The sequence below is a fragment of the Gopherus evgoodei genome, chromosome 3 (assembly GCF_007399415.2).
Source record: "Gopherus evgoodei ecotype Sinaloan lineage chromosome 3, rGopEvg1_v1.p, whole genome shotgun sequence".
Classification (NCBI taxonomy): Eukaryota; Metazoa; Chordata; order Testudines; family Testudinidae; genus Gopherus; species Gopherus evgoodei.
In genome coordinates this window covers 198,104,605-198,127,483 of record NC_044324.1, presented here as the reverse complement: position 1 = coordinate 198,127,483, position 22,879 = coordinate 198,104,605, and the positions used below count along the sequence as shown (strand labels likewise).

The following is a 22,879-nucleotide window of genomic DNA, read 5'->3' as shown; positions in this document are numbered from 1 at the left end:
TGGAGCTGGGTCAAGGCTTCCACGGGTTGGGCCCTGGAGCTGGGGTCAGGGCCCACGAGTTTGTCCCTGGAGCCAGGGTCAGGGCATCCATGGGTTGGGCCCCTTGGGCTGGGGTCAGGGCCCCCATGGGTTGAGCCCTGGAGGTGGGTCAGCGGTCCCAACGGGTTTGGGCCCCTGGAGCTGGGGTCAGGGGACACAGGGTCGGGTCCCTGGAGCTGGGTCAGGGCCCAATGGGTTGGGACCCTGGAGCTGAGGTCAGGGGTCGCACGGGTTAGGCCCTTGAACCGGGATCAGTGTCCCCACCGTATGTCCCCTGTCGCTGGGGTCAGGTTCTGCACGGGTTGGGCCCCTGGAGCTGGGGTCAGGGCCCTCACGGGTTGGGCCCCTGGAGCTGAGGTCAGGGAACGCACGGGTTGGGCCACTGGAGCTGGGGTCAGGGCCCCCGGGTTAGGCCCCTGGTGTTTGGGTCAGGGCACCACAGGTTGGGCCTCTAGAGCTGCGGTCAGGGCACGCACAAGTTGGGTCCCTGGAGCTGCGGTCAGGGCCCGCACGGGTTGTGCCGCTGGAGCTGGGGTCAGGGCCCACTGGGTTAGGCCCCTGGAGATGGGGTCAGGGCCCGCACAGGTTCGGTCCCTGGAGCTGGGGTCAGGGCGCCCACGCGGTGCGCCCCTGGAGCTGGGGTCAGTGCCCGCAAGGGTTTTGGCCCTGGAGCTGGGGTCAGGGCTTCCACAGGTTGGGCCCTGGAACTGGGGTTAGGGCCCGCATGGATTGGGCCCCTGGAGCTGGGTCAGGGCCCGCTCGGGTTTGGCCCGTGGGTTGGGGTCAAGGGCCCCAAGGGTTCGGCCCCTGGATCTGGGGTCAGGGCCCCCACGGGTGGGGCCCCTGGAGCTGGAGTCAGGGGACGCACGGGTTAGGCTCCTTGAACCGGGATCAGTGTCCCTACCGTATGTCCCCCTGTCGCTGGGGTCAGGTTCTGCACGGGTTGGGCCCCTGGAGCTGGGGTCAGGGCCCTCACGGGTTGGGCCCCTGGAGCTGAGGTCAGGGAACGCACGGGTTGGGCCACTGGAGCTGGGGTCAGGGCCCCCACGGGTTAGGCCCCTGGTGTTTGGGTCAGGGCACCCACAGGTTGGGCCTCTAGAGCTGCGGTCAGGGCATGCACAAGTTGGGTCCCTGGAGCTGCGGTCAGGGCCCGCACGGGTTGGGCCCCTGGAGCTTGGGTCAGGGCCCCCACGGGTTGTGCCTCTGGAGCTGGGGTGTGGGCATCGACGGGTTGGGCCCCTGGACCTGGGGTTAGGGCCCGCCGGGTTGGGTCTATTGAACTAGGTTCAGGGCCCCCACGGGTTGGGCCCCTGGAACTGGGGTCAGGGCCCCCATGGGTGGTGCCCCTGGAGCTGGGGTCAGGGCCCGCACAGGCTGGGCCCCTGGAGTTGAGCTAAGGGCCCGCACGGGTTCGGCCCCTGGAGTTGGAGTCACGGCCCTCACGGGTGGGCCCATGGAGCTGGGGTCAGGGCCCGCACGGGCTGGGCCCCTGGAGCTGAGGTGAGGGCCCGCAGGGTTCGGCCCCTGGAGCTGAGGTCAGGGCCCCCACGGGTTCTTCCTTGGAGCTGGGGTAAGGGCCCGCATGGGTTGGGACCCTGGAGCTGAGGTCAGGGCCCGCATGGGTTGGGCCCTTGGAGCTGGGGTCAGGGCCTGCATGGGTTGGGCCGCTGGAGCTGGGGTCAGGGCCCCGACGAGTTGCGCCCGTGGAGCTGGGATCAGGGCCCCCACGAGTTTGTCCCCTGGAGCCGGGGTCAGGGCATCCATGGGTTGGGCCCCTGGAGCTGGGGTCAGCGCCCCCACGGGTTGAGCCCCTGGAGGTGGGGTCAGAGAACACACGGGTTGGGCCCCTGGAGCTGGGTCATGGCCCCCACGGGTTGGGCCCCTGGAGCTGGGGTCAGGGGAGGCACGGGTTCGGCCCTAGAGCTGGGGTCAGGTCCCCATGGGGGGTCCCTGAAAGGGGGTCAGGGCCCCCATGGGTTAGGCCCTTGGAGCTGGGGTCAGGGCCCGCACGGGTTGGGCCCCTGGAGCTGCAGTCAGGGCCCACACACGGTGGGACCCTGGAGCTGGGGTCAGTGCCCCATGGGTTTGGGTCCTGGAGCTGAGGTCAGGGCCCCCACGGGTTGGGCCCCTGGTGCTGGGGTCACGGCTTCCACGGGTTGGGCCCTGTAGCTGGGGTCAGGGCCCGCTCGGGATTGGCCCGTGGGTTCGGGTCAAGGCTCCAAGGGTTGGGCCCCTGGAGCTGGGGTCGGGACCCCACGGGTGGGGCCCCTGGTGCTGTTGTCAAGGGATGCCAGGTTAGGCCCCTGGAACTGGGGTCAGTGCCCCCACCGGATGTCCCCTAGAGCTGGGGTCAGGGCCCCCACGCGGTGGGCCCCTGGAGCTGGGGTCAGGGCCCCCACGGGTTGGTCCCCTGGAGCTGGGGTAAGGGAAACGCACGGGTTGGGCACTGGAACTCGGGTCAGGGGCCCCCCCGGGTGTGGCCCCTGAAGTTCGGGTCAGGGCCCCCACGGGTTGGGCCTTGGAATGGGGTCAGGGCCCGCACAAGTTGGGTCCCTGGAGCTGCAGTCAGGGTCCGCATGGGTTGCACCCCTGGAGCTGGGTTAGGGCCCCCACAGGTTGGGCCCCTTGAGCTTGAGTCAGGGCCCCACAGGTTGGGCCCCTTGAGCTTGGGTCAGGGCCCCCTACGGGTTGGGCCCCTGGAGTTGGGGGTTAAGGCCCGCACGGGTTGGGCGAACTAGGGTCAGGGACCCCACGGGTTGGCCCCCTGGAGCTGGGGTCAGGACCCACACGGGTTTGGCCCTGGAGCTGGGGTCACGGTCCCCACGGGTTGCCCCTGGAGCTGGGGTTAAGGTCCGCACGGGTTGGGCCCCTGGAGCTGGGGTCAGGACCCGCACGGGTTGAGCCCCTGGAGCTGGGATCGGGCGCCCATGGGTTGGGCCCCTGGAGCTGGGGTGAGGACCCCCACGGTTTGGGCCGTTGGAGCTGGGGTCGGGCGCCCACGGGTTTGGGCCCCTGGAGCTGGGTGTGAGGGGCCTTACGGGTTGGGCCCCTGGAGCTGGGGTCCAGCGCCTCCACGGGTTGGGCCCCCGGTGGAGCTGGGGGTCAAGGCCCGCACAAGTGTTTGGCCTCGTGGAGCTCGGTGTCGGGCTGCCCAGCGGGTTGGGTCCCCTCGAGGTTGGGTCAGGTGCCCTACGGGTTGTGCCCCCTCGGAGCTGGGGTGGGGCATCCGACGGATTGGTCCCCTGGCAGCTGGGGTACGGCCCGCACAGGGTTACGCCCTCTTGAACTTAGGGTCAGGGCCCCCCGGGTGGGCCCCTTACTGGGGTCATGGCCCGCACGGGTTTTGGCACCCTAGAACTGGGTTCAGGGTCCCCACGTGTTGCTCCCCTTGAGCGGGGTCAGGACCCACGGGCTGGGCCCCTGGAGCTGGGGTTAAGGTCCGCACGGGTTGGGCCCGTGGAGCTGGGGTCAGGGCCCTCAAGGGCTGGGCCCCTGGAACTGTGGGTCAAAGGCCCCCAAGGGCTGGACCCCTGGAGCTGGGGTCAGGGCCCGCACGGGTTAGGCCTCTGGAGCTGGGGTCAGGGCCCTAATGGGTTGGGCCCCTGCAGCTAGTGTCAGGGTCCGCACGGGTTGGGCCCCATGACTGGGTCATTGCCCGCATGGGCTGGGACACTGGAGCTGGGGTCAGGGCCCGCACCGGTTGGGCCCTTGGAACTGCGGTCAGGGCCCGCACGCGTTTGGCCTCTGCAGCAGGGGTCAGGACCCCCATGGATTGAGCCCCTAGAGGTGGGGTCAGGGCCCCCACTTGTTGGGCCCCTGGAACTGGGGTCAGGGAACGCACGGGTTGGGCACCTGGAGCTGGGGTCAGGGCCCCCACAGGTTGGGCCCCTGGAGCTGGGGTCAGGGCCCCCTCGGGCTGGACCTCTGGAGCTGGGGTCAGGGCCTCCACGGGTTGGGCCCCTGGAGCTGGGGTGAGGGCCTCCACGGGTTGGGCCCCTGGAGCTGGGGTTAGGTCCCGCACGGGTTTTGCCCCTGGAGTTGGTGTCAGGGCCCCCACGGGTTCCGCCCCTTGAGCTGGGGTCAGGACACCACAGGTTGGGCCCCTGGAGCTGGGGTCAGGGCACCCACGGGCCGGGCCCCTGTAGCTGCGGTCAGGGCCCGCACGGGTTGGGCCCCTGGAGCTGCGGTCAGGGCCCGCACGGGCTGGGCCCCTGGAGCTAGAGTCAGGGCCCCCACGGGCTGGGCCCCTGGAGCTGCGGTCAGGGCCCGCACGGGTGGGCACCTGGAGCTGGGGTCTGGGACCGCACGGTTTGGTCCCTTGGAGCTGGGGTCAGGGTCCCCAATGCATGGACCCCTGGAGCTGGGGTCATGGCCCGCACGGGTTGGGCCTCTGGACCTGGGGTCAGGGCGTCATGGGTTCGGCCCTTGGAGCTGGGGTCAGGGCCCGCACGGGTTGGGCCTCTGGAGCTGGGGTCAGGGCTCACACGGTCTGGGCCCCTGGAGCTGGGGTCAGGGCCCTCACAGGTTGGACCCCTTGATCTGGGGTCAGGGCCCCCACGGGTTGGGCCCCTTGATCTGGGATCAGGGCCCCCACGGGTTGGGCCCCTGGAGCTGGGGTTAAGGTTCGCACGGGTGGGGGCCCTGGAGCTGGGGTGTGTGCATCCACGGGTTGGGCCCCTGGAGCTGGGGTCAGTGCCCCCACGGGTTGGGCCCCTGGAGCTGGGGTCAGGGCGCGCACAAGTTGGATCCCTGGAGCTGCCGTCAGGGCCCGCACGGGTTGCGCCCCTGGAGCTGGGGTCAGGGCTCCCACGGGTTGGGCCCCTGGAGCTGGGGTCAGGGCCCCCACGGTCTGGGCCCCTGGAGCTGGGGTCAGGGCCCCCAAAGCCTGGGCCCCTGGAGCTGGGGTCAGGGCCCGCACGGGTTGGGCCCCTGGAGCTGGGGTCAGGGTCCCCACGGGTTGGGCCCCTGGAGCTCGGGTCAGGGCCCGCACGGGTTGGGCCCCTGGAGCTCGGGTCAGGGGCCGCACGTGTTGGGCCCCTGGAGCTTGGGTCAGGGGCCTCATGGGTTGGGCCCCTTCAGCTGGGGTCAGGGCCCCCACGGGTTTAGCCCCTGGAGCTGGGGTTAGGGTCCGCACGGGTTGGGCCCCTGGAGCTGGGGTAAGTCCCCCACAGGTTGGGCCCCTGGAGCTGGGGTTAAGGTCCGCACGGGTTGGGCCCGTGTAGCTGGGGTCAGTGCCCCACGGGCTGGGCCCCTGGAGCTGGGGTCAGGGCCCCCAAGGGCTGGGCCCCTGGAGCTGGGGTCAAGGCCCCCAAGGGTTGGACCCCTAGAGCTGGTGTCAGGGCCCGCATGTGTTGGGCCCCTGCAGCTGGGGTCAGGATCCGCATGGGTTGGGCCCCAGGAACTGGGGTCATGGCCCGCACGGGTTGGGTCCTCCACGGGTTCGGCTTCTGGAGCTGGGGTCAGGGTCCACAGTGTTGGGTCCTAGGAGCTGGGGTCAGGGCCCCCACGAGCTGGGCCCCTGGAGCTGGGGTCAGGGCCCCAACGGGTTGAGCCACTGGAGCTGGGGTCAGGACGCGCACGGGCTGGGCCCCTGGAGCTAGGGTCAGGGCCTGCATGGGCTGGGCCCCTGGAGCTGAAGTCAGGGCCCCAGGCCCTGGGCCCCTGAAGCTGGGGTCAGGGGCCGCACGGTTTTGTCCCTTGGAGCTGGGGTCAGGGTCCCCAAGGCCTGGGCCCCTGTAGCTGGGGTCATGGCCCGCACGGGTTGGGCCCCTGGACCTGGGTTCAGGGCCCCCACGGGTTGTGCCCCTGGAGCTGGGGGTCAGGGCCCGTACGGGTTGGGCCCCTGGAGCTCGGGTCAGGGCCCGCACGGGCTGCGCCCCTGGAGGTGGGGTCAGGGCCCTCACGTGTTGGACCCCTTCAGCTGGGGTCAGGGCCCCCACGAGTTGGGCCCCTTGATCTGGGGTCAGGGCCCCCACGGGTTGGTCCCCTGGAGCTGGGGTTAACGTTCGCACGGGTTGGGGCCCTGGAGCTGGGGTGTGGGCATCCACTGGTTCGGCCCCTGGAGCTGGGGTGAGGGCCCCCTCGGGTTGGGCCCGTGGAACTGGGGTTAGGGCCCGCACAAGTTGGGTCCCTGGAGCTGCGGTCAGGGCCCGCACGGGTTGCGCCCCTGGAGCTCGGGTCAGGGCCCGCATAGGTTGGGCCCCTGGAGCTGGGGTCAGGGCCCTCACGGGTTGGACCCCTTCAGCTGGGGTCAGGGCCCCCACGGGTTGGGCCCCTGGGGCTGGGGTTAAGGTTCGCACGGGTTGGGGCCCTGGAGCTGGGGTGTGGGCATCCACTGATTTGGCCCCTGGAGCTGGGGTCAGGGCCCCCACGGGTTGCGCCCCTCGAGCTGGGGTCTGCGCCTCCACGGGTTGGGCCCCTGGAGCTGGTGTCGGGCGCCCACGGGTTGGGCCCCTGGAGCTGGGGTCAGGGCCCGCACAAGTTGGGTCCCTGGAGCTGGGATCAGGGCCCGCACTGGTTGCGCCCCTGGAGCTGGGGTCAGGGCCTCCACGGGTTGGGCCCCTGGAGCTGAGGTGAGGGCCCCCACGGGTTGGGGCCCTGGAGCTAGGGTGTGGGCATCCACGGGTTGGGCCGCTGGAGCTGGGGTCAGGGCCCCCGGGGATTGGGCCTCTGGAGCTGGGGTCAGGGCCCACATGGGTTGTGCCCCTGGATCTGGGGTCAGGGCCCTCACATGTTGGGTCCCTAGAGCTGCGTTCAGGGCCCGCACTGGTTGCGCCCCTGGAGCTGGGGTCAGGGCCCCCACAGGTTGGGCCCCTTGAGCTTGGGTCAGGGCCCCCACAGGTTGGGCCCCTTGAGCTTGGGTCAGGGCCCCCACGGTTTGGGCCCCTGGAGCTTGGCTTAAGGCCCGCACGGGTTGGGCCTCTTGAACTAGGGTCAGGGCCCCCACGGGTTGGGCCCCTGGAGCTGGGGTCAGGGCCCGCACGGGTTTGGCCCCTGGAGCTGGGGTCAGGGTCCCCACGGGTTGCGCCCCTTGAGCTAGGGTCAGGACAGCACGGGGTGGGCCCCTGGAGCTGAGGTTAAGGTACGCACCTGTTGGGCCCTTGGAGCTGGGGTCAGGCCCCGCACGGGTTGGGTCCCTGGAGCTGGAGTCAGTGTCTCCACGGGTTGGGCCCCTGGAGCTGGCGTCAGGGGACGCACGGGTTCGGCCCCTGAAGTAGGGGTCAGGGCCCCCACGGGTTGGGCCCCAGGGGCTGGGGTCAGGCCCCGCACAGGTTGGGCCCCTGGAGCTGTGGTAAGGCCTCCCACGGATTGCTACCCTGGAGCTGGCGTCAGGGGACGCATGGGTTCGGCCCCTGAAGTTGGGGTCAGGGCCTCCACGGATTGGGCTTCTGGAGCTGGGATCAGGGCCCGCACGGGTTGGGCCCCAGGAGCTGGGGTGAGAGCCCCCATGGGCTGGGCCCCTGGAGCTGGGGTCAGGGCCCCCACGGGGTGGGCCCCTGGAGCTAGAGTCAGAGCCCGCACAAGTTGGACCCCTGGAGCTGGGGTCGGGCGCTCACGGGTTGGGCCCCTGGAGCTGGTTAAGGTGTTGGAGTTGAAATCCAATAGAGTTTCCCTATAAGTTTGAATCCTGCTCACAGTCTCTCACCTGGGCAATACCTCTGTTCTACCCCTGAAATGCTCTCAATTCTCTTCCCCACTCCAAGTAAATCCTGTTCTGCTTCTTTCATAGAGATTCCTGGGACACCACCTCACACTGTGTCCCTGAGGTGCGAAGCCTCTTCCACTCACCTAGTGCCCCATAGATCAGCCATGAAAGGAGCCAAGTCAGTGAATCTATGGGTGCTACAGAACCAATGGGGGGGGAAGGTGCTCAGCACCCACTAGGAGCCAGCTCTGCCCCTGTGACAGGCCTTGTGGACAAGCTCCTGCTCTCCCTCTTCAACACCTGCCAGCGGTCTGCTGTTCAGTGGGGTGCAGGAGAGGGAGAGGAATAGGGCAGGAAGAGAGGGGACAAGAGTGGCACTTGGGGGAAGGGGCGGGGCCTGGGGCAGAAAGGGGGGATTTGTCCTTGGCCCTGCACCCCTGAAGGGAAGCACTGACTAACACAGTGACAATAAAACTGACCACCATTGTGTGGGAAACTGAAGGAGCTCAGTACTCATCAGGTCTCTTCTCTTCACCAAGGTGAGCAAGACACTGCTCTCTCCTGGCTCTCACTCTAGCAGCTGGACACCAAGTAGCCATTTCCCCACAGGAAGTGCATTGAGTGCCCCCTGTGGTGCTGGGGGGGCTGGTGCTGCTGCTGCCTGGGGGGGCTGGTGGGGGGGCTGATGTCTTCACAGACTCTCAGCTGCCAAGCCAAAGAGGGCACTTGGGACCTTACCAGACTGGCTCAGTGAAGACGGGGGGCTGACAGAGCAATACAGATGCTCTCCAGAGCAGGGAGCAGCATCCGCCCATGCAGCCAGGCAACGAGCACTTCCCACAGCCTGGAGCCAAGGGGGAGGCGGCAGCTGTTGTTCCAGCTCCTCAGGGACAGGCCCTTTCAGCCAACAGCCACTTCTTACTTACCACAGCTAAGGGCGTCAGTTTCCTCTGGTGGGGATGTGGAGCGGCCATTCATTTTCCTGTTAGCACTCCTCTGCCATGTGAAAATCAGGGAGGGGAAGCAGAAGCCCCACTTCCCTTCCAAAATGACGCCCAGTGGGGGAAGCCAGGACAACAGGGTGGGGCGGCAAGTGGTGGCCAGACTCTCACCACCAGGGTCTAATCTACCTCATGGTCCAGCTCAATTTCCTTCCCGCACCACTGGCCCCCAGTCCCCTTCCACCACCAGGTCAACCTGCGAACTCAGACAGGAACGAGGTGATGCAGCAAGTCAAGCCGAGCAAGGCAGGCAAAAGCAAGTCTTGTCTTCATGGGCCACTCACAATGACGTCCTTTTTGTGTGCAACTGCTGCAAAAACATCTTGGACAGAGAAGCAGCAGGCCAAAGAGGTGCTATGCAGCTGCCAAAGTAACTCAGTTGGGAGAGCGTTAGACTGAGGTTCTAAAAGGCCTTTTCATTCATCTTTGTCCAGGGGTGGCTTGTTTTCTGGGAGCACAGCGGTGCCTGCACCCCAGGCAAATCCCAGGTCTTGTGCTCTGCAGTAGGAAAAGATACTGTGGGCTTCTGCCCCTAGTTGTCCCACCTGACCTTTAACAATGAGGGACAGGAGCTGTCTCTTCCACACAAGTTATTGGTCTACCCAATATGGTGGGAAGAGAGTGAGGCAGGGCGGTCCTCGGAAATGATTCCAGACGGGGCAGGGACTGGGGAGGAAAAGCTCCTCTGCAAAGCAGAGGAAGGGCAGTACTGGGGAAGGGGATTTGTAAAAGTGGCTGCATGGAATGTTGCAGGGATTCAGGGGCCAGGAGGAGGTGTTGGATGTTCAGTGCCTTGGAGCAGCTGGACTTGGAGATGGTGGGCGTTCAGGAAATGCACATAAATGACTTTAGGGTAGCTCGATGGGCAGAGGGTGACTGGAGGAAGGGCCTGTCTTTCTGGTCCTCTGGGCCAGGGAAGAACGATGGGATTGGATTATTGTTCTTCACATTCGAGGTGCAAGTACAGAAGGTGGTGGAGCTCCAACCAGGGAGTTAATAACTGTTGGACTTTGTACTCCACGGCACTGGTTACCGCTATATTAGTGTTTATGGTTCCCAGTTAAAGTGTGAAAGGAAAGATCTATAGTAGGAACTGGCTCCCTTCCTCTGGGCTACACGGTGTTTGGTGTTGAAGGGGTGGATTTTAATTGTGTCAGCCTGCCTGAGGACTGCTGGTCCCATTTTCCCGACCGTCAGAGGAAACATTTTTACAATGACCATTACCTGGTGCAGACCTGTAGCAAGGTCGGCTTAGAGAACGTATTTCTGCACAATGGAACAAGTGGAGGGCGGGCAGTAACCTCCTATTCCTTTGACCCAAGCTCACACCAGCCACAGAGGGGGTACACCTTTCTGGGGGGTCAGGCCAGGAGTCGCATTGACCGGATTTACGTGAAGGAGAGCATGTCGACAGCCCTGTGCAGGGTGGTTCCAATGGACTGTTCAGATCCCGCAGCTCTCACCGTGTGCTCAATATGGGCAATTCCCTGACCCACGGCAGAGGATATTGGAAGCTGAACATCCAGAGCTTGCAAGATAAAGGAGCAGGATGGCGTGGCCTGGTGGTGTTGGCAGAACGAAAAGCATCAGAGGGCCCTATGGCAACCAGGGGGGTTGATGGGAGTCAGTGAGGGAGGAGTTGGCTGCTTTTTTCCGGTGGCTGGGGAAACACCACAACATTAAAGAAACCAGTGGTGCCAAGTCCTGCAGCGTCACCTGTGGGATTTCCACAAGAGCATCCAGGCAGGGGAGCCAGTCAGGGTGTGACTGTACGACCTGATCAAGTGACAGTTGGCCGAGTTCCAGGAGATGAGGCTGCAGCTGGCTGATTTGAGTGGAAGCACTGAGTGAAGGGAGGAGCGGCCTCCCTTGACATTTTTTTGCAGCCTGCAGGGAATGGAGACCAAGCAAGGATATGCAGGGACTCAGAGCAGGACCGGCGGATCTGATCGTGCAGGACTATAGTCGCTGGAGGAGGAGAGAGAGTCCCGTGAGAGGAAGTCACTGGTGGGAAACAATAAGTGCAGAGTGCAAACGAGCCAAGAGTCACAGGGACCTAGAAAATGAAACAGTAGCAGGTCCCATGGTGTAATGGGCAGCACTCAGGACTCTGAATCCTGGAATCTGAGCTCAAATGTCAGTGAGACCCCCTGGAGATATGTTAGTTTGCTGCAAAGCCCTGGAGCTCAATGTGCTTGGCTGTTCTCTGTCAGGGTGAACTAGTGTGAGTTTTTTCCCTCCTGCTGGGTGACTGATGCCTGCTGGAGATAGGTCTTTGGTCCAGCTGGTTCAATGGATTAGCCGCTATAGGTTGGGGTCCTAGAACTTAACACTCTGGCTAAAGATTCCTGCAGGTTGACCATGTGGTTGTTTCTCACTGCTTCACTTTTGGTCCCTGCAGCTGCCACACTCTTCCTCTTGTCCCTTTAAAGGAAGGAGTGCCAGGGCCAGGCTTCATAGTCAGGGATGGGCAGGAGGAAGGAAGAGTCCCAGGCTGGAGCCCAACTCACCTTTCCTGCTAGAGCAGAGGTGGCTGGTGCTGACTGCTCCAAGGGAAGGCTTAAAAGCCACAGAGAAACCAAGGGCAAGGCAAGAGGAGGGCAGGACCATGCCTTTGCGTGGCCAGCAGACAGCCACAGAGACACCCGGCCAGTCTGCTCCCTGCTCCCTGGCATGCCGAACCCCCAATGAAGGGCACCCACAGACCAGCATTCGATCTGCGGCCAGCATCACAAGGTGGTTGGAAAGCAGGGCCTCTGACCGTTCCCACTCAAAGGGCTCCTTTTGGTGGTGGGACAGGAGATATTTCCCCCAAGAGGCTCTTTCCCAGCTGCTGAGAAGCACAGAAGTAGCCGGTGTTTTCTCTTGCAGTGAAAGGGGTTAAAACATTTAGGCGACCTGGCTAGCTCAGCTGGCGGCACCTCTGGCTCTTACTCTGAAGGTTGAAATTACAAGTCCCTTTTTGGGTGCTTGGGGCTCCTCTTCAACAATACAACACACAATCTGCTTAAGCCCCCACCCAGTAACCTGGGGAAACTAACCCTGGCCACTAGGTGCCTCTAAGAGGCGATACTTTCCCATTAACACAACACTATGAGCAAAATACCTACCCACAATGCGCTGGGCAGTGACCTTTTGCCTCGGGCTCTTAAATCCAGACACCAAAAGCTTTGTGGATGTGTCCCTCCCTTCACTGCACCTCCCCCACAGCTACTATCCTGGGCAGGGCCGCCCAGAGGGGGGGGCAAGAGGGGCAATTTGCCCCAGGCCCCGGGCTCCGCAGGGGCCCCCACGAGAGTTTTTAGGGGCCCCTGGAGCGGGGTCCTTCACTTGCTCGGGGGCCCCAGAAAACTCTTGCGCGGCCAGGCCCCGGAGCTTCTTCCGCTCCAGTCTTCGCTGGCGGGGGAGTCCTTCCGCTGCTCACAATAATGTCCTTTTTGTGTGCAACCGCTGCAAAAACATCCCAGACGGATGATTCTGTTCTCACTAAATTGTCACTTCAAATTGTTTGCTCAGACTAGCATCCCCAGCACACTCACGGCCCAGGCTCGGCGACCCTCACCCCTCATGGGGTCTTGGAGGCTGGACTCAAGCCCAAGTGTCTATACTGTAATTTTATTAACCTGCAGCAGAAGCCCCACAAGCCTGAATCAACTGATCCAGGGTTTGAGAATAGTGACTTGGGTGTGTTTATGACAGTGTAAACATAATGTGACGCTATGTCCAGACTGCAATGAAACACCCAAGGCTGCCCTGTGCCAGCTCAGGTTCCCGAGGCTTTGGGTGTGGGGTGGTAAATTTGCAGTGTAGATGTCTCAGCTCAGGCTCAATACTGGGCTCTGGGACCCCTGAAGGTTGGGAGGGAGTTTATCAAGCAAAAAAGGTAAAATGGCAGTGGAGTATTACCATAGACTCAATGGCATTTCTCCATTGGTCTGTCTGCTTTGAGGCAGGGAAAATAACACGTCCTGCTGCATTAGTTATTTCAAAGGGTGGTTTAGGATTTTCATTCTCACACAAGGTGCACAAAGCAGGACACAACTCTCGGCGTAAACTAAATGAGCTGCCCACAGATTCTGGCAGCCACAATGAGCCATTTGGGTGAGAGCTCAGGTCTCTCCCTGTCCCAGAGGAAGGGAGTCACCTGTGTGGGGACTGGACCACTGACCTACCAGCTCTTAACTCCCAAATTTTCAGTAACTGTGTTATCAGTGCCTGTGAGTGTAATTTAAACCATAAAAAAAACACACTGGGCTAGACCAAAGGACCAGCTAGCTCTGAATCTTGTCTTCTGACAGCAGCCAAGAGCAGGTGCCCCAAAAGCCACTCAGCAAAGCACCACTGGAAGTTATTATCCCTGCCCCAAAAGCAGACAGACCAATGGAGAACTGCCATGAGTCCAGGGTAATGCTCCACTGCCATTTTACCTTTTTTACTTGCTAAACTCCTTCCCAAGCTTCAGGGGTCTCAGAGCCCAGTATTGAGCCTGAGCTGAGACATCTAGACTGCAAATTTACCACCCCACACCATTTCCACTTGCTAAACTTCCTCCCAACCTTCTGGGCTCCTAGAGCAGGGTACTGAGCCTGAGCTGAGACATGTACACTGCAACTTTACAGCCCAAGCCGCATGACGATGATTACTCCAACACAGGCCTGCCCTGGGTGTTTCATTGCACTGTAGACCTACATTTATGTTATGTCTACACTGTGATTAAAACACTCAGGGCACCTGTCTCAAAGCCTGGGTCAGCTGACTCAGGGTTATGGGGCTTGGACTGCAAGACTATAAAATTACAGTGCAGACATATAGACTTGAACCTAACCTCTGAGGCCCCATGAGGGGTCAGGGTTTCTGAACCCAGGCTTCAGGGTGAACACAAATATCTGCACCACAGTTTTTAGCCCCACAGCTTTAGCTCCAAGTCAGATGACCCAGGCCAGCCCTGCTGCCCTCTTTATCGATGTGCTCAAAGCAGCACCTTGGAGACCCCATATTCACCACTGTCAAATAGTGATGATCTGTTTTGAACAAAGTCTGCTTGGTGAGGTATCATTTTAAAAATCTTGAATTGTTCATCTGTTGAACTTTAATGTCTTCTTGAATTCTATGTGCTCGCATTGGTTGGGAAGTTATGAAGTTTTGCTCTGTGTGCATTACAGAAATACGTTATGAGGTTAGGAAATGCCCACCAGCATCCTTTCAGGTGCAAAAATGGAGGAGCCAGACTCGTTGTTGGCCCATTAAAGGGATCTACACTCCCAAGGACTATCCCAGGAACCGTGTACAATGCAGACTTCGCCGAGATAACACAGCAACAATGGACACTGCTTGACTCACATCATAGCAAAGGAGCTTTCTAGAAAGTTGGAAGAAACTATGAAAGAGGGGTAGAGACAGCTGGGAAGGGGAGGGGAGAGAGATGAGACGTTTTCTCTCTGTTTCTTTCCTCTCCATTTTCTGCTCCTTCCTTCAATTTCAGAAGCCTCACTTGTGTTTCAGACTGTGCAGTGACGCCCTCCCCACCCCAGGCCTCTGGAGCAGAAAGATCCCAGGAGCTGAGGATGAATCCAGGAGTGAGTAGCTGGCAGGAAGGAGTCCTAGCAACTCTTCTGGGAGCACAGGGGAGGAATGACTCCCTCTTCTCTAGATTCTCCCTGTGGGGCTCTGGGGAGCAGGGAGGGTTGTATTATAAATTCCATCCAACACCCCCCTTTGATCCAATCTGAGGGACGTTTCAGCTCTGCACGATCCCCTTGGCAGCATCAAACAATGGATGTTTTCCACTGCCCAGGAGACCCCAGCCAGGCACTAAAGGGAGCCCCAGACTTTCCCTTTCTCCCTTCTGGGAAATCAAGTTCAAGTTTTATAAGCAGCCAAAGATGCCTCATCCCCACATCTAAATTAATGTCACATTTCTCACTACCTGACAGAAACAAATGTCATTTTAATTCCACGTGAGTCCACTTCAGTCATGCCTCAGCCCAATTCCTTCACCCTCCTGCCTTAGCTTAGGGCATTTCGCCACCCTGTGGGCATTTCATTTCCTACCTCAGTTTCACACAGAGACACAATTTCCTTTGCACAGATCCATGAACAGGAAAACCTCCCTGTGTCTCTAGTCTGAGCCAGGGTATTCGATTCCAGTGAACCCTTCTGTCCTGCAATGACAGACAGAGCGGACGTGGCCACCTTCACCTCTGACAGTGAGATATTCGCTCTCCTCTTTCTTCAGACTGCTGTTGTTATTCCATAAAACATGAACCATGGAATAAAAAGCTGAATTTACTCCAGAGTGAAGAAAGAAAGGAGTCTGTTGGGGTAGATAATCAACTTCCTCAAGAGGTGGCAGCTATGTCAGTGGGAGAAGCTATATCGGTGGGTGTGCAAACTGTAGTGTTTACCACATTTAAGAAGTTTAATCAAACCCCATTTTTAAAACGACCTATAGTCTGGGAATGGCAAAGGACCTCAATGAAGCAGGATCTGTCCTTCAAAGTCCTGGAAATCACAATTCCAGGCAACTGTTGTTGTGTGGGTAGAGCTCAGGGGTAGCATGCTTGACTGCAGATCAGCTGGTCGTTGGTTCAAACCCAAGTGCCCTCTTATAACCTTCCTTCTTTCTTTTTTAAGAAAAAGGAAAACATTTTCATTTCCATTCTCCATTATGTTCAGGAGCTCCACCATAGGGGGATGCTTGATATGAATGTAAACACTTAACATTTCATGTCCAAATGCATAAAAACCTAGCAAAGCTGTCCATCAGCTGAAATCAGTTCCAATCCTCTAAGTGTCTAGTTTATGTTTTCATCAATTAAACAAAGGGATCATATGAATGTACATTTGCAGATCCCTCTTCTCCAGGGCTGTGCTGTGCAGAAGAACAAGAACCACATCCAGTTGCAGTTCAGGAGTCTGATGAGCAAAGGCAGCTTGGTGCAGGATAAAGTCACAAGCACTTGGCTCCTTCACATTCAGACAGCAGCTGGGCCCTCAGGACAAGGCATGAGAAGAAGACAGTGGCTGTGAGCAGGAAAATAGCCACCAAGAAATTGCTAAACCTGTCAAGATCCCCAGTTCACCATGCCCATGTCTAGAATGTGGTTGTGGAGATTAATGGAAGGAGGGGGCACACATCAGAGCACTGGGGGGCTCCCGTCAGGGCCCTAGTGGGGCTCTGGGTGATCGCTACTTCCCACCACCCAACACAGATGGAAGAAGGTTGAGCAGTGTCTGCAAAAGAGAAACTAACAACTAATTATTCCTCCAGAAAGGTTTTTAATGACTTACGACAGACAAAATAAGAAAAACAGAATTAAAGACCAGCACTGAGTGAGGATTAATACAAATGGCAAGTTAGACTGGAGATAAGCACAAGTCCAAGTAATGTTATGCATTAATTGCTTATTCCTATAAGTGCACATATCAAAGGTAAAAAATATTGAAAATAGTCATAAGAACGTGCAATGTTACTATTACTGATTGCCCAGCAACTTTACATGTACTGTAATCACCCCCAACAAATACAATTCTATATGTAATACTACTACATTGATTCACTGTATTTTACTAACCTGAACCTACCTATAACCTTAAATAAACTACTAGCTTCACCAGTTAAGGACATAAATCCACACCGTTTAGAAGTCAAGCATAGGAGTTTATTACACACATAGCTGGCGGATTGTCACTTCGTTTATTAGGCTCAGAGACACTGTAAATCAATTGATTACAATAGAATATATAGATTTTCCATGGGCAGGCAAAAGTGATGGGGTAGGCAGTGCCACACCCTGGAATAGATTTTGCAGCAAGACAAGATAAGCACATTAGCTAGTGGTTAACAGATTACATAATGTCTCCGCTCATAGTCTTAAGTTAGCAAGTTAACATTTTATGAATACTTTGATAAAATGTTAGTAGTATAAAATATCTATGTTGAATTCTGCTTTGGGGTCCATAGGAATGGATCAATTCTTTTGATTGTCCAACAAGTACATTCCTACGGGTTAAAGCAAAGAAACAGTGAAATCATATGGCAATAGAGTGTTTTCTGTGTGTCTAAAGGCAAAGCATTAGACCCTTGAAAGGAAGATGGAAGGATGCCATATCTTATACTGACATGCGGCAACTTTTCCTAAACTTAAGGCTGGATCAGTGGGAAGAACATCTCCCTACAGAAAAGACTAACACAATAGGAACAGGGATTCTTTGTTCAATCTGCAACTCTGAATAAGATAATTTTTTAGTTCTTAGTTCCAACACCTGGCAATTTGCTGACCAGGTCTATCTTAGCAAACAAGGCTTTCTGTTTACCCCAGCTTTCTCTTAACTGATCACGATTTCCTTGGCCTCTGGTCCCTTGACCATATTCTGGACTTTGCGTCTGGAAAAGAGCTGGCACAATCTATAGACCAGATTGTTATATAAAATGCACATGGATTTGAACCCTTCACATCCAGTAATGGCAAAGTTCTTGGTTTGGCTTGTAGCAGTGATGGAATAAAGTGCAGGTTCAAATCAAGTCTCTGGAGTACATCAACAGCTGGGATGGGTCATTCAGACCTTTGTAGAGGGCTTCAGTTTGTAGCAAAGTTCCTCCAGAGGTATGAAGCAGGATTGAAGACAAGATGGAAACAAGGCATCAGCCTTTTATAGTCTCTTGCCATGTGGTCTTTGCTTTCTTTGTCCCAAGGACATTCTATCCAGCATCTGGCATAGAAAAACCTTAGAGTTCTGTCCATAGGCACGTCCCTGCATACCTTGCTGAGTCACAAGACATATCTGCCTTCTCTCAATGGGTTGATTTCATAGCTGATGGTCCTTAATGGGCATCAAGCAGGATAGGCAGAACTGGCACCAACTTGTCTGGCTGGGGTGTTCCCCAGAAGCATAGCTCAAGTTTGAAATACGGACAGCATAGAGCCAATATTCTTAACATCAACTACAAAAATGATACACATCTAGAGATAGCATCATTATAATAAGCCAATCAGAACCTCTCCATACACTCCTTACACGACAACCTTTCTACAATATTGGCTGCAAATATAGAACAGTGGTGACAACAGTGATCTATACAGTTACAGATTATGTCAATAACGTCACAGGAGGTGACACAGCATCAGTGAGACTGATACTGGAATACTGCCTCCAGTTTTGGTGTCCTCATTTGAAAAATATGTTATGAAATTGGAGCTGGGGCAGCAAAGAGCCACCAAATGTTCTGAGGGCTGGAGAAAAATGCCTTCTAGTGAGCTATTGAACGAGCTCAACCTGTTTAGCTTATCAAAAGAAGATTGAAAGGTGACTTCATTGAAGTGTTGAAGGGCCTTCATGGAAAGAAAAGATTGGGTATGAAAGGGTTCTTTAATTTAGCAAAGAAAGGCATAACAAGTCCCAGTGCCTGGACGGTGAAAAGAGACAAATTCATAATACAACTAAGGCACAAATAGTCAACAGCGAGGATGATTCACCACAGGAACAAGCTACCAAGGAAAGTGGTGGATTCTCCATCTCCTGATGTCAGTTAATGAAGACTAGATGCCTTTCTGGAATGTGTTTGCCCCAAAAGTAGCTATTGTGTCATACAGGAGTCCTGTGATATGCAGGGGGTCAGATGAGATGCTCTAATGGTCTCTTCTGGCCATAAAGTCGACTAATTTCTGAAAAACTGACTGTAGCATTGGGAGCAGCATCTGATGTTTTTCTGTCTAGCTGGCTTGCTTCCTAGAACGAACGCTCCTTGAGTGGGGTGATCCACAGGGAGTAGCTCAAAACTCCAAAGTGCCTGGCCAGGGGCAGGACATTAGCACAGCAAGGGAAGGGTGTGGCAGTGACATCACAAAGGCCTTTTGTAGGACCTCAGACTATTGGTGAAAGGTGGTGGGGAGGTAGTGACCTCACAGAGAAAAACTGACATCAGCCAGGCAGGACAGGGGCAAGGAGCCAGGGAAACCTCATAGTCCCCTGTGGCTTTGCTCAGCAAGTCTCCTGCTCGAGGTCTCTCTTTGAGGACTGAGAGAGTATTTGGGTTCAGGTACGTGAGCGCCAGGAGGAACCTCTTTCGAGTTTTCTCCTTCCTTTTTAGTGATTTTACTAGAAAACAGCCATCCCTGTTTAGAAGGTAAGAGCCTCCTCGAGGTTTGAAAAAATGTTCAGTCCGATCCATCTGGTGACAGTTGAATTCTAGGCATGGAAAACACGAGCTTAAGGAGGCAGAATTTTATTCCACACCTGGGATTTTGTCCCTTAGAATCACTGGGGACATTAGGGTTTGTCCTTTTGATTTAATCTTTTACTCCATCCATCCCTCCTTTCTCGACGTTTCTTGCTTCTTTGTCCTTTCTCCTGTTCCCCTCCCAACGGCAGGAGCGAGAGAGGTAGAGAGAGTGTGTGTGTGTGTGTGTGTGTGTGTGTGTGTTGCAGGGGAGTGCTCTGCAGCTCCCACTGTGGGATGTCCACCCAAAAATGTGGGGTTGAAATAGTGCTCGGACAGTGATCCCCACTGGTGACCTGGCCCATCCTTTGTGCTCTGTGGTGAGAACCCTCAGCCTCCCATCCTCAGTCTCTACCCTGATTGGCTGAGCAGAGGGTTATTGACAGGGAGGAGACTCAGGTCCTTGTTGTTCTCTTTTAAGACCAAGTAAATAAGTCAGAACCACTCATATGTTTGATGAATTTTGCTGCTTCTCTGCATTAGTAGTCTCTGAGCAGTTCATGATTCTCTCTAACATTGCAGTTCTCCTCAAATACTTGCTGAATAATTACTGTGCACTGTTGTTGGTCTGGAGCTCATTTGAGGTAGCTTTACTCAGTCATTCAATGTATGAAATTCAACATCCGATGGTTAGTTTCAAAATCAGGGCTCTTGAGTCCTTTTCCCAACTCTGCCACTGGCTGGCTGTGTGACCTAAGACAAGTCAATTCTCCTTTCTCAACCTTAGCTTCTCCCTCTTTCAAGTAGGGATAATAATGATTTGCTCTTGCTTACCTCACGGTGGGTGGAGGGTGGGGATCCATTGGAGAGTGTCACTAGGAGTAGTGTGTAATATGAGGTGTCCTATCACATTTACTCAGAGCAGATGATGACATAATAGAATAGCTGAAATAGTCTTTTTTATTTGTATTTTTTTATTTTGAAATTAAGAGCAGCAACTACTTAGCTCAGACTGAAGCATGTTATCCAATTTTTGAGATCTAAGTGTCTCCCCTTTGTGTGCGAAGAGACAATTTAACACACTCTAACAAACAGGAGATGCTTTTGTTTTGCAACAAAATATTTTTGCAAAGAACTTTCATCCCACTTGTTTTGATTTTGAGAAACAAACTGGTTTAGCCTGAAGAGGATTTTTTGACAGAAATGGTTTCAATGAAATTTCCCCACTATCTTGATTCCTAGGCTCTATCCCTGCCTTTTAGGGGGCGGGTTGCTATTTGTTAGAACAGGAGTCAAGACTGGTGGCTTCTCTTTCTGGCTCTGCCACCACCTTGCTGTGTAGGCCCTTGGGTAGGTCACTTCCCTTCTCTGTACTTTAGGTTTCTCCCCATCTGTCCAATGAGAACAGGAACAGTTCTCGAACTCTGGGCAGTCATTTTTGGTGGGGCCCCGGCAGTTATGACTAAAAATTTATATACATATATATGTATATATATAAAAAAAGACTTTCATTTCTTAGGAACCGGTTCCCTATAAAAAGTTCTGATTTAAGGGATGTGCCATGGTATGTATTTTTTGTACCAATAGCGTTACCATGCGTCCGTAAATTCCTCCCAGACAGTGATTTAAGAACCAAAAAGCCTGACATGTCCAGGAAAATACGGATGTATGTTAAGCCTACCTAAAGTTCTTTTTTAAGAAGATGGAACTGAAGTAGAAATGAGCTCCGTTTCACATATGTGGGTCCCCACCACTCCCTGGAAGTGTGCTAGGGTGACCAGATGTCCCAATTTTATAGGGACAGTCCCAATTTTCGGGTCTTTTTCTCATATAGGATCCTATTACTCCCCACCCCCATCCCGATTTTTCACACTTGCTGTCTGGTCACCCTAGGGTGTGCACATGTCTGGGTCCCACCTGCTCCCTGCCCCCCTCATTGAAGCAGGTGTGGGAACTGCAGGGCACCAGTGGACATGGGGCTGGCTGGAGGCAGGGCAGGGGCTGACTGGAGGTAGGGTCTGGCTGCAGGCAGGGCAAGGGGTGCAGGGCTGGCTGGAAATGGGTGTGTGGGGCTGGCTGGCTTCAGGCAGAAGGGTGCAGCAGGAGTTGGCTGGAGCTAGGGCAGAGGGTGTGGGGTTGGTTGCAGGCAGGGCAGGAGGTGCAGGGCTAGTGATGTAGGGCTGGTGCGGGCAGGGGTGTGTGGGGAGCTGGTTGGCTTCAGGCAGGGCCGCAGCGGCGTGCAGCAGGGGTTGGCAGGGCTGGAGACAGAGGAGTGTGGGACTGGCTGGCTTCAGGCAGGAGGGTGCAGCAGGAGTTGGCTGGAGCCAGGGCAGGGGGTGTGGAGTTGGTTGCAGGCAGGGCAGGAGGTGCAGAGCTAGTGGTGTAGGGCTGGTGCGGGCAGGGGTGTGTGAGGAGCTGGCTGGCTTCAGGCAGGGCCGCGGAGGGTACGACAGGTTGGCTGGAGACAGGGCAGGGGGTGCAGGGCTGGCTGCAGGGGGTGTGGGGCTGGTGCAAGCAGGGGCTGGCTGCAGGCAGGACATGCAGGGCTAGCTGGAGACAAGGGCTGGCTGTGGGCAGGGCATGGGGGTGTGGGGCTGGCTGGAGATGGGCTGGCTGTGGGCAGGAGGTGTGGGGCTAGCTGGAGATGGGATGGCTGCGGGCAGGGGGTGTGGGGCTGGCTGCAGGCAGGGGCTGGTGCAGGCAGGGCAGGGGGTGAGGGGCTGGATGCAGGGCAGGGGGTGCAGCAGGGTCTGGCTGCGGGCAGGGGGATGTGGGTACAAGGGGTACAGCCCACCCTGTACGGTAAGTGCTCCCTCCTCCTTCCCTCAGCACTAGGGCAGCACCAGCAGCCCGGGGCTTGGGGGCTATTTAAATGGGCTGGGGCTCTCCTGCTTCTACCGCCCTGGCCCTTTAAATAGCTGAGGGAGCCCTGAGTAAGCAACGGGACTCTGGGGGCTATTTAAAGATCCGGGGCGGTAGAAGCAATGGGAACTCTGGACTTTTTAAATAGTCCCCAGAGTCCCACAGCCCTACCCCAGCCCTATCCCAGCCCCTGCTGGGAGCCCCAGACCCTTTAAATTGCCCCCTGGGGAAGCCGGGCCACCCCAGTGTGGCGAACCGGCTCTTGCTGGTACACGGTACCGGGACTTGGGCACAGGGCCCTCTTAGGGGTGGGGCCCAATTCAGGGGAATCTGGAGAGTCAGCCTAAAGCTGGCCCTGTGTGGGAGTGGGGTAGGGCAGGACTTGATCCCATTCTGGGCACCACCAAAAGTTATACAAACCCACTGCCCCTGTCCAGCCCAACCTTCTGCTGATGCACCTCAGCCCACACCCGTGCAGGGTTTGAAGCTTCCATTGCTTAAATTCCAGGACACTGAGGGATTTCAGCTCCACTTTGCCCAGAGGGAACCTTCACCCCACTCCCAACCAGGTTCTTGTCCATGGGATCACTGTTAGGGGGGCTGGGTCCCTCGGTGTCTTTTCTCTCTCTACGACAGGCCAGGGTGCAATAACTGGGGCATCTGAGCACCCAGGACCTTCTGTGGGGCTGCCATTCCCCTTCCCCTTCTGTGGTCTCATCTGTCATTGACTCCAGCCTTTTTTCTATCCATCGTCAGCACCATCCCAAGCAAGCTGCACTCGCCTCAAAAAGACCGTGTCCCCTGGTGGGTGTAAATCATTGATCTCTCTGAGCACTGACTGCCTGTCTGTTTCCTTGCCTCTCAGTCTGAGCAGATGGGACCTTTCCCTCCAGTGCTGGAGGATTCGCCCTTCTCATCTACCCTTGTCCCAAGCAGCACAGCAGGTGGGAATCTTAAATGTACCAAGGTGGCTTAGGAGCAGAACCCCCCCCAGACCTTCCATGCAATTGGCACTTGCCCCTGACTCAGCAGGATTAAAACTCCCACAGGGAGACTGCTGGGCCACATCCCTTCTGGGCACAAGCAAAGCAGCAGGGGACCTGAAGATGCTGGGAACTGAACCCAGGACCTCATACATGCAAAGCATGCACTCTACCACTGAGCTACATCCCC

The 22,879-nt window shown here is 57.0% G+C and overlaps 1 non-coding gene across 1 annotated transcript; it reads right to left on the bottom strand.

Moving 5' to 3' along the window:
* Window positions 1-22,807: 22,807 nt before the first annotated feature.
* Window positions 22,808-22,879, bottom strand: TRNAA-UGC. The gene has a single exon. It is a non-coding gene; the product is annotated as a tRNA-Ala (tRNA).